Source organism: Fukomys damarensis, unplaced genomic scaffold (assembly GCF_012274545.1).
Source record: "Fukomys damarensis isolate Sample0158 unplaced genomic scaffold, DMR_v1.0_HiC HiC_scaffold_15, whole genome shotgun sequence".
Taxonomy (NCBI): domain Eukaryota; kingdom Metazoa; phylum Chordata; class Mammalia; order Rodentia; family Bathyergidae; genus Fukomys; species Fukomys damarensis.
In genome coordinates this window covers 21,868,607-21,876,803 of record NW_022900927.1, presented here as the reverse complement: position 1 = coordinate 21,876,803, position 8,197 = coordinate 21,868,607, and the positions used below count along the sequence as shown (strand labels likewise).

At 36.6% G+C, this 8,197-nt stretch overlaps 1 pseudogene; it reads right to left on the bottom strand.

Annotated features, from left to right (window-relative positions):
• Positions 1–5,848: 5,848 nt before the first annotated feature.
• On the bottom strand, positions 5,849–6,810 carry LOC104876674 (annotated as a pseudogene).
• Between the last annotated feature and the right edge of the window lie 1,387 nt (positions 6,811–8,197).

Genomic DNA, 8,197 nt, shown 5'->3' with positions numbered 1-8,197 from the left:
TTTTTTTTCCTCTCCCTTATTACCTTTGCCCCACCCTTCTCACTTTCCCTACACCTTTAGCCCTTTACTTCCTACTTCACATTATTAATTATCTCATTTGGATCCTGTGTACTATTATAGTTTTTCACACCAAAGAAACTATTTGGTATTTCAGTTAAAGAAATCTCTGTATGAACATTAAAAATAGGGAATCCCAAAATAAAACTAAAAGGGAAAGTAAAAGAATAAAGGCAATGATGTAACATTAAAATAATCTTTAATTCTGGGGATGAAAATTGTCCCCAGACATATTTAAATTGGTTCTTGCTCTTATAGTCTTATCTTATTCTTTTTTTCATTATTTAGAGAATACTTTATTAGTTTCTGTAATCAAACCCATGTAGATATGACCTCACATATTCAATACAGTGTGTTAACCCTGTACACATAGCAAAAAGAATAAAAATAAAAATAAATTAACATTTCTAGACCAATATGGCTGTTCATTTCTGTACAATGCCTACTCAACACAGTAAGTTGGGATGACTTTTTCCAAAGTTGGCAGCAGCGTTAAAGTTTCCCAAAATTCAATTTATATATATATTTATATTTATATAAAAAGACTAATAATAGTGTGTTAAGCATCGATAGCAGCAACAGCTTTTCTAGGTTCCGCAGTCATCTGAACAAAATTATAGACATTCAGCACATTCCATTAAAAACAAAACAAAAAACAAAGAAAAGAATAATATCCAGAAAACAGCAAAGTTCTGTTGCTGTTGTGGTACCTGGCACCATTTTTTCTTTTAAATTAGCATCTTAATCATCATCTGGAAAGAGAACATTCTAGAGTAATATCATTAAATGTAGCTCTGATAAAGCATGGTCCCTACTATGTATCATAAAGCAGGTACAAGATATTTTACATTCATAGAGGTATGATACAGTACTGTCCTACATTAATAATACTACAATCAGTTTTGGTTTGAAATTTACTTTGTCTGCAAATAAGATTGCTACCCCTGTGTTTTTCTGAGCTCCAGTCAGATGGAGAATTGTTTTCTATCTTTTCACTTTCAGTTTATGGGCTTCTTTTTGCAGTAGGTGTGTTTCTTGTATACAACATATTGTTGGATTTTGCTTCTGATTCCATTTTGCCAGTCTATTTCTCTTGATTGGTGAGTTGAGGTCATTGACATTGCTGGCTATAACTGATATGTACTGACTTATTATTGACATGTTATTGGCCTTTTGTTGACTCTTTTTAGTTTTTCTCCTTTTCCTTTTAATTTCTCCCTTGCCTATTTGATTTGCTCTGTTGGGCCTCATGGTGTTGTTGCCTTCATTGTCTTTTTCTAGGATCTTGTTTAGAATTGCTTGTAGTGCTGGTTTGGTGTTCATGTAGTTTCTCAGGTGTTCTTTGTTATGGAAGTATCTTATTTCCCCATCCATGTTGAAAGAGAGTTTTGCTGGATACATCAGTCTAGGTTGGAGGTTGTTCTCTTTTAGAACTTGAAATATCTCATTCCAGGCTCTCCTTGCCCCAAGGGTTTGTGTTGAAAAGTCTGCTGTGATTCTGATGGGCTTTCCTTTGCATGTGATTTGTTTTTTTTCTCTTACTGCTTGTAGTATTTTGTTTTTCTGTTGGATTTCTGGAATCTTGATTATTATATGTCTAGGTGTAGATATTTTGATCATGGCTAGTTGGAGTTCTATATGCCTCACTTATCTGTATATCTAATTCTTCCTTTCTGTTTGGGAAGTTTTCTGTCATTAATTCTGTGAATAGCTTTTTTATGTCATTTGCGTTTTCTCCTGCTTTTTCATGAATTCCTATCAGTCTTATGTTATTTTTCTATGTATCGTCTAGGAGTTGTTGGATTGATTTCTCATGATCCTTTAGTGTTTTTAAGAGACCTCTTTTTTCACGGTCACTCACTGCGATCCTATCTTCTATATCTGAAATTCTATCTTCTCAATCTTTTATTCTGTTGCATACACTTTCAATAGAGTTTTTAATCTCCTGGATATCTGTTTGAATCTGTTTTATGGATTCCATTTCTTTCCTCTGTTGGGCATTCATTGTTTCCATTTCTTTCTTATGCTGAGTCTTCATGGCTTCTATAATAGTCTTGAGCTCATCTATTTTTTTGTCAGTTTCTGCTCTAGAGTCTCGAATCATGACTTCTATTTTGCTCATCATCTCTCTGGTTAACTGGGAAATTATTTCTGATTTGAATTTTTCTAGAGCCTGATTGATCAATTTTGTTACCTCCTGTGCTATGGGTCCAGGGAGTCCTGTTGGTTCACTATCAGACTTTTCATCCTCATTTGTCCTACTATTTGCTATTGGTGAACTGGATATTTGTTTTTGTGTCTTGCTTAAGTGTTTTCTCATTTTTATTTTTATTGTTGGGTTGTCCTTCTTTAATTTCTGGGTATTACTTAAATCTTCCTAATATAGTTGCGTTTTAGCTTTTGAGTATCTTATGACTCATAGACATTCTCGTTTTCATAATATCAGAGAAAACAACTCTTTAAATCAATCACCACTCTTTGTCCCAATTGATACATTCAGCAGCCCAATAGGATCAGGCACAGCTTGCCAACTGACCACTTATGGTAGTCATTAATGTATCACCTTTAACTCATGTGAATTAGATTAATTTCAAGAAGCAGCTCATAGTATGTTTGCAGTGAATATTCTTTTCAATATGGCATCTTTACCATTTAGGATGGGGGGTTCGACTTAGAACAAGAGGATTAGATAAGTGAAAGAATTAGAGCAGGTTTGAAGTGAATCCAGAGGTTGTAGAATTACCTTACTATCTTTACAAAGCTATTAAGTTCAGGGGGGATAGAGAGAGTGCAGGAATAAGGACAGGAATATATCCCCTTAACAGTAACAGGCGCTTGCCTTCCCTTGAAGGTACAGAGCCATGAGTGAGGTAAAATGACTGGAGAAAAGAACATAAAGAGAAACCCGTCCTAAAAACAAAAAATAAAAAAAGAAGTCTGAGTTCTTCAGGAACTGGAATAAAAAGGGAGATGAGGGACACTATGGTGGAGCAAGAGACTGAGTTGGAGAGACAGGACAGAAAAAAGAAAGAAATTTTAGGGTGGAATGAGGAAAAGAAGAGAGAGAGAGAGAGAAAAAAAAAAGAATTTGAAGGGCCTCTTTCAGACTGTTTCTCTTCTCATATTATACCACATGTACAGCCATATGCAGAACCTAATCAGAAAACTACCCTTCATGAGAACCTATGCCTCTGCAGAGTTGGTCTAAGGACTGGCCCAATCAGGAGGTTTGAGAACGGGGGTTGGGGGGGAAGGTCGTGGGGGTGTTTCAAGGGTGCCCATGCAGCTACCTTCCTTACTGGGTCTGTTGCTGCACAGTCCGGGAGGTCGCACACCCGCCGGGTGATCTCAGGCAAGCAGGCAGCTGAAGAGACCCCCTCCGGGGTCTTTGGGTCCTTGCTGGGTCTGTGTTGCGCAGTCCAGGAGGTCGCGCACCCGCCGGGTGATCTCAGGCAGGCAGGCAGCTGAAGAGAGCTGTTAAATGTTGATTGACTGTATATGTACAAATAATTTAATTTCTGGATATGTCATTCTTTTTCATTGGCTCATATGTCTGTTTTGATGCCAGTACTATCACGTTTTGATTACTACAGCTTCAGAATGCAGTTGGAGGTTATGAAGTGTGATACCCTCAGCTTTATTCTTTCTCAAGATTACTCTGGGTAATTGTGACCTTTTGTGTTTCCACATAAAATTTAACATTTCTTTTTCTATCTCTGTGAAAAATGTTATTGGCATTTTGATAATGATCAAAATCTTTTGATTGCCAGTTACCTTGGATATTTTGAAACCAATTCTGATCCATGAATATGGAATATATTTCCACTTATTTGTGTCTTCAATTTTTTTCATCCTTTTCTTACAGTTTTCAGTGTACAGATCATTCACTATGGTTGAATTTATTTGTAAGTATTGTGTTCATTTTGATTCTATTGTAAAGGAGATTGGTATTTTGAATTCTTTTTCAGATTGTTGTTAGAAATGTATCTGGTATTTCTATGCTGATTTTGTATACTGCAATATTACTGTATTTGTGTATTATTGTTAATAGTTTTTTCTTATGTGTGAAGAGTTTAGGACTTTTTATATGTGAAAAATAATATCATCTTCATCAGAGATGAAATTTAGCGTATTCCTTTTCAATTTGGGTTCCTTTTACTTGTCTAATTGTGTTGGCTAGGATTTTTAGTACTATGTCGAGAAAAGTGGTGAGAATGAGAATCTCTATTCCTAATCTTAGAAGAATATGTTTCAGTTTTTCACTATTGAGATTGATTTTAGCTTTGGGCTTATAATATATTGCCTTTATCATTTTATTTTATTTTTTTCTCATTGAGTTTATTGGTACATTTTAGGTATACAGTACAGTTACATTCATCACTGGGATCTTGCACCTTTACATGACAGGTCTTGGTTCTCATATTTTTCCCCTTGTCCCTGTCCTCCCTTCACCCGCTTCTCCTCCCCATTTACAAACATTTTATTTCCATTTTTTCATTTTCTCATATTTTTTTTCTTTTCCCTTATTACCTTGAGGCTGCTTCCAGGTCAGTGCACAGCTCCTTCCAGACCCTGGGGCTTCCTCAATCCTATTGGCTTTAGTTTCACTCCCTGGTTGTGGGAAAGAGGTACTCCTTTGTCTGGGCTGGCGAGGCAGGAGTGTCCCCTTCTTATCACAGACCAAAGCACTTGCCCTGCTGGTGCTTTGATCACAGAGCAAAGAGACACTTCTAGTCTTTGGTGGCAAGGGTTAACCTGGGTGGTACCAGTTGCTCATTCTCAGCAGCATTTCTCTCAATCCGCTCAACAGCTGCCTGTAGTTTGCTGTGAAGAAGCTCTTCCTTCTTCCACTCTGCGGTGCTGGCAGTGAGATGGCCTTGGTGATTTAGCGTGCAAGCCCTGAGCTTTTTGAAATAAGATGGTGATTCTTGCCCACTCTGCTCCAGGTGATTGTGTTTCATGTTCTCGCTGCTGTCTCTGATTACATAAAAATTTTCCAATCCAAGTATGGTCTCGCAAAATTGGTCACCCTACCCTGCCCGCAGGGCAGCTACTCCACCAAGCGTGGTCTCCATCTGCATCCGTGAGCGATTACTTCTGTAGTAAAGGATCTTATTTTCTTCTCTCCCCTGTCCATTTCCTCGTGTTTCCCTGTGCCCTTCACTCACTCAGTTTACCTCTTTGAGTAGATGTTTCCCAGGCTGTGGGCACTTTGTCTTGGAGAAGCTCATTGCAGGCCCTCACCTCTCCGCCATCTTGCAGTCCCTCCATTTCAAGACTCTTATCAAAAGTGCTGATTCAATTTTACATTTTAGTTACACACTTGTTTTGTGATATATGCTGCGTGAGGGCAGGATTATTGTTAGATTTGTCTTGTGTCTTATGTGAAACATTTAATTAACATGAGTGAGTTATTCAGTAAATGTGTATTTAATGAATCAAAGAGTTATATGCAAGACGAGAATGTACAAAATGAAGACTATTCATTCTTTGAAAATCTAATGTTTTATTAATATTCACATTTTGTTTTTAAAAATCTTGTTCAGTTTGCAGTTTTTGTAAGGCTGGATATAACGGGATAGTTTTGTTCCTTATAGAACATCAGAAAAGAAATGTGTTTACAAAAAAGAAAACAAGTGATCTTATTAAGAGCAATTGTGGAAGCAAGGGTCATTTTGAGAAATTTCATCTGGGTGGCCTTTATATTTTACTAAAAATTTAGTTTAGGAACTTAATGATATATGCTTTGGGAAGCCAGTCTCCAAGTTGAATCATCAACTTTGGCATTCTTTTACTTCTTGTACGATAAGGCAATTCTCTTGACTGAGTAGTTAAAGGCTTGTTTACTTGCTTGTTTCTCAAGGTATAGATGAAGGGATTCAACATAGGTGCAATAGAAGTAGTCAGCACTATCACACCCTTATTAATGGCTACTGAGTCCTTTGCTGAAGGTTTGACATAGATGAAGATGCAGCTGCCATAGGTGAGAGAAACCACAATCATGTGGGATGAGCAGGTGGAAAAGGCTTTTTTCCTTTGCTGGGCAGAGGGGAATCTTATGATAGTCTTGATTATATATATGTAGGAGAGAACTACACAAAGAAGGCTTGTGATGAAGGTCAACACTGCACAACCTATAACCATCTGCTCAATGACCCATGTGTCTGAGCATGAAATCTTCAGGAAGGGAGACACATCACAAAGAAAGCTATCGATGACATTAGAATCACAAAATTCCAGAGTCTGGCTCAAGCTAAATGGTGGAAGTATGATTAATAAGCCAGCCATCCAACAACATAGAACGAGTCTGCTGCAGATTTTGCTGCTCATGATGGCGGTGTAACGCAGGGGTTTGCAAATGGCCACATAACGGTCATAAGACATGGTGGCCAGGAGAAAAAATTCAGTTACTCCAAAAAGATCAGTAAAAAATGCTTGTGTAGCACAAGCACAGTAGGTAATAGTCTTGTCACCTGTCAATAGGTTATACAAGTATCTAGGAATACAAGCTGATGTGAATAAGATTTCTAAGAGGGAAAAGTTTTGTAGGAAAAAGTACATTGGTGTTTTAAGATGAGGATCCACTAATGTAAGTGAGATGATTGCCAAATTCCCAGTTACACTTAATAAATAGGTGAGAAACAGAAACACTAAAAGCAAACTCTGAATTTGTGGATTGTCTGTCAGTCCCAGGAGAATGAATGTTGATATTGTATGGTTTTTCATAACCTAATTTTTTTGTTCAGCATTCATAAAAAATCAGGTATTTTAGTGGAATATAGAGAAGCTAAAGTTCTATAGTGGTAAACACTGAGAATTAAACAGATAACTTGTCCACATGGAATTTGTTCTTTAACTTGATAATATTGTCAATATGTTCATGGAATTAGTATGTAAGTTTCCAATTTCTGGGTAGTTTTCAAGAGATAATTCTTATAAATCAATTTAACTCTACCATAGTCCAATAATTTACAGATTCTACCTCTCTATTGCATTTTTCCACATTTATTTTTTCTATATACTGAATTTGAAAATTGATAATGCACTAAATACTAAGATTTTATTTTACTCATATATTCTCTATTTAGAAGTTGAAATCTTAAAGTTCGCTAACAACTTCACATCATGTTTGTAGCTTGGTCCTTGATAGCAACAGTTACATAACAAATGATGTGGACTTGCTGTAGAGATTCTCCAAAATCCCATCCATTGCAATTTTATTTATGTCCTTTATAACAAAATAATGTTTTTGTCATTTTGTATATAAAGTGTATATATACTTTGGGGGTAGGTATAAGCAACAAACCCTGTGATTTCAAACTAAACTACATCCCCATCCCTTTTTTATTTTTACTTTTTTTCTCATTAAGTTCATTGGTACATTTTAGGTATACAGTACATTTATCATTGGGATCTTGTACCTTTACATGACAGGTCTCAATTCTCATTTTTTTGCCTTATCCCTGCCCTCCCTTCACCCCGTCGTCCCTTCCCTATTTACCAGTACTTTATTTCCATTTTTTTTCCCTTATTACCTTTCCCCTACCCTCCCCACTTCCCCTACACCTTTAGCCCTTTTCTTCTTATTTCACATTGTCAATTATATCATTAGGATTTTATGTACCATTATAGTTTTTCACACCAGAGCCTTTTTTATTTTTTTGATGCAGGGCTTTGCTAAGTCACTCAGGCTGGGCTCAAACTCACAAACTTCTAATTTTCCTTCCTCAGCCTCATCCCTGCTATATTTAGAGACATGTGACACTGCATCCAGCTATATTTCTTTATGGGACATTGAATTCAACCTGATGCACCAAGTTCTCTTTGATTCTCAGCCCAAGGGTTGTTTCCTGAACTCCCATTTATTAACCACTTCCAAAGAGTACTTATTCCTACCGTGGCATTTTCCCAAGCATAATTTCTGCTTTTTTTTTTTCAATTGGGATAATCAACAAAAGTAACACAACCAAGCTATGTAGCCAACACCTAACAAAGGATTATTGGTAGAATGGCAACACTAATACTTTTTCTACACACACACACACACACACACGTGTGTGCACATGCACACAGAGCTACCTTCTTTCCTATTTGGATTTCTTCTTGATATTGCTCTATCAATGAATTTACCATTCTTTTT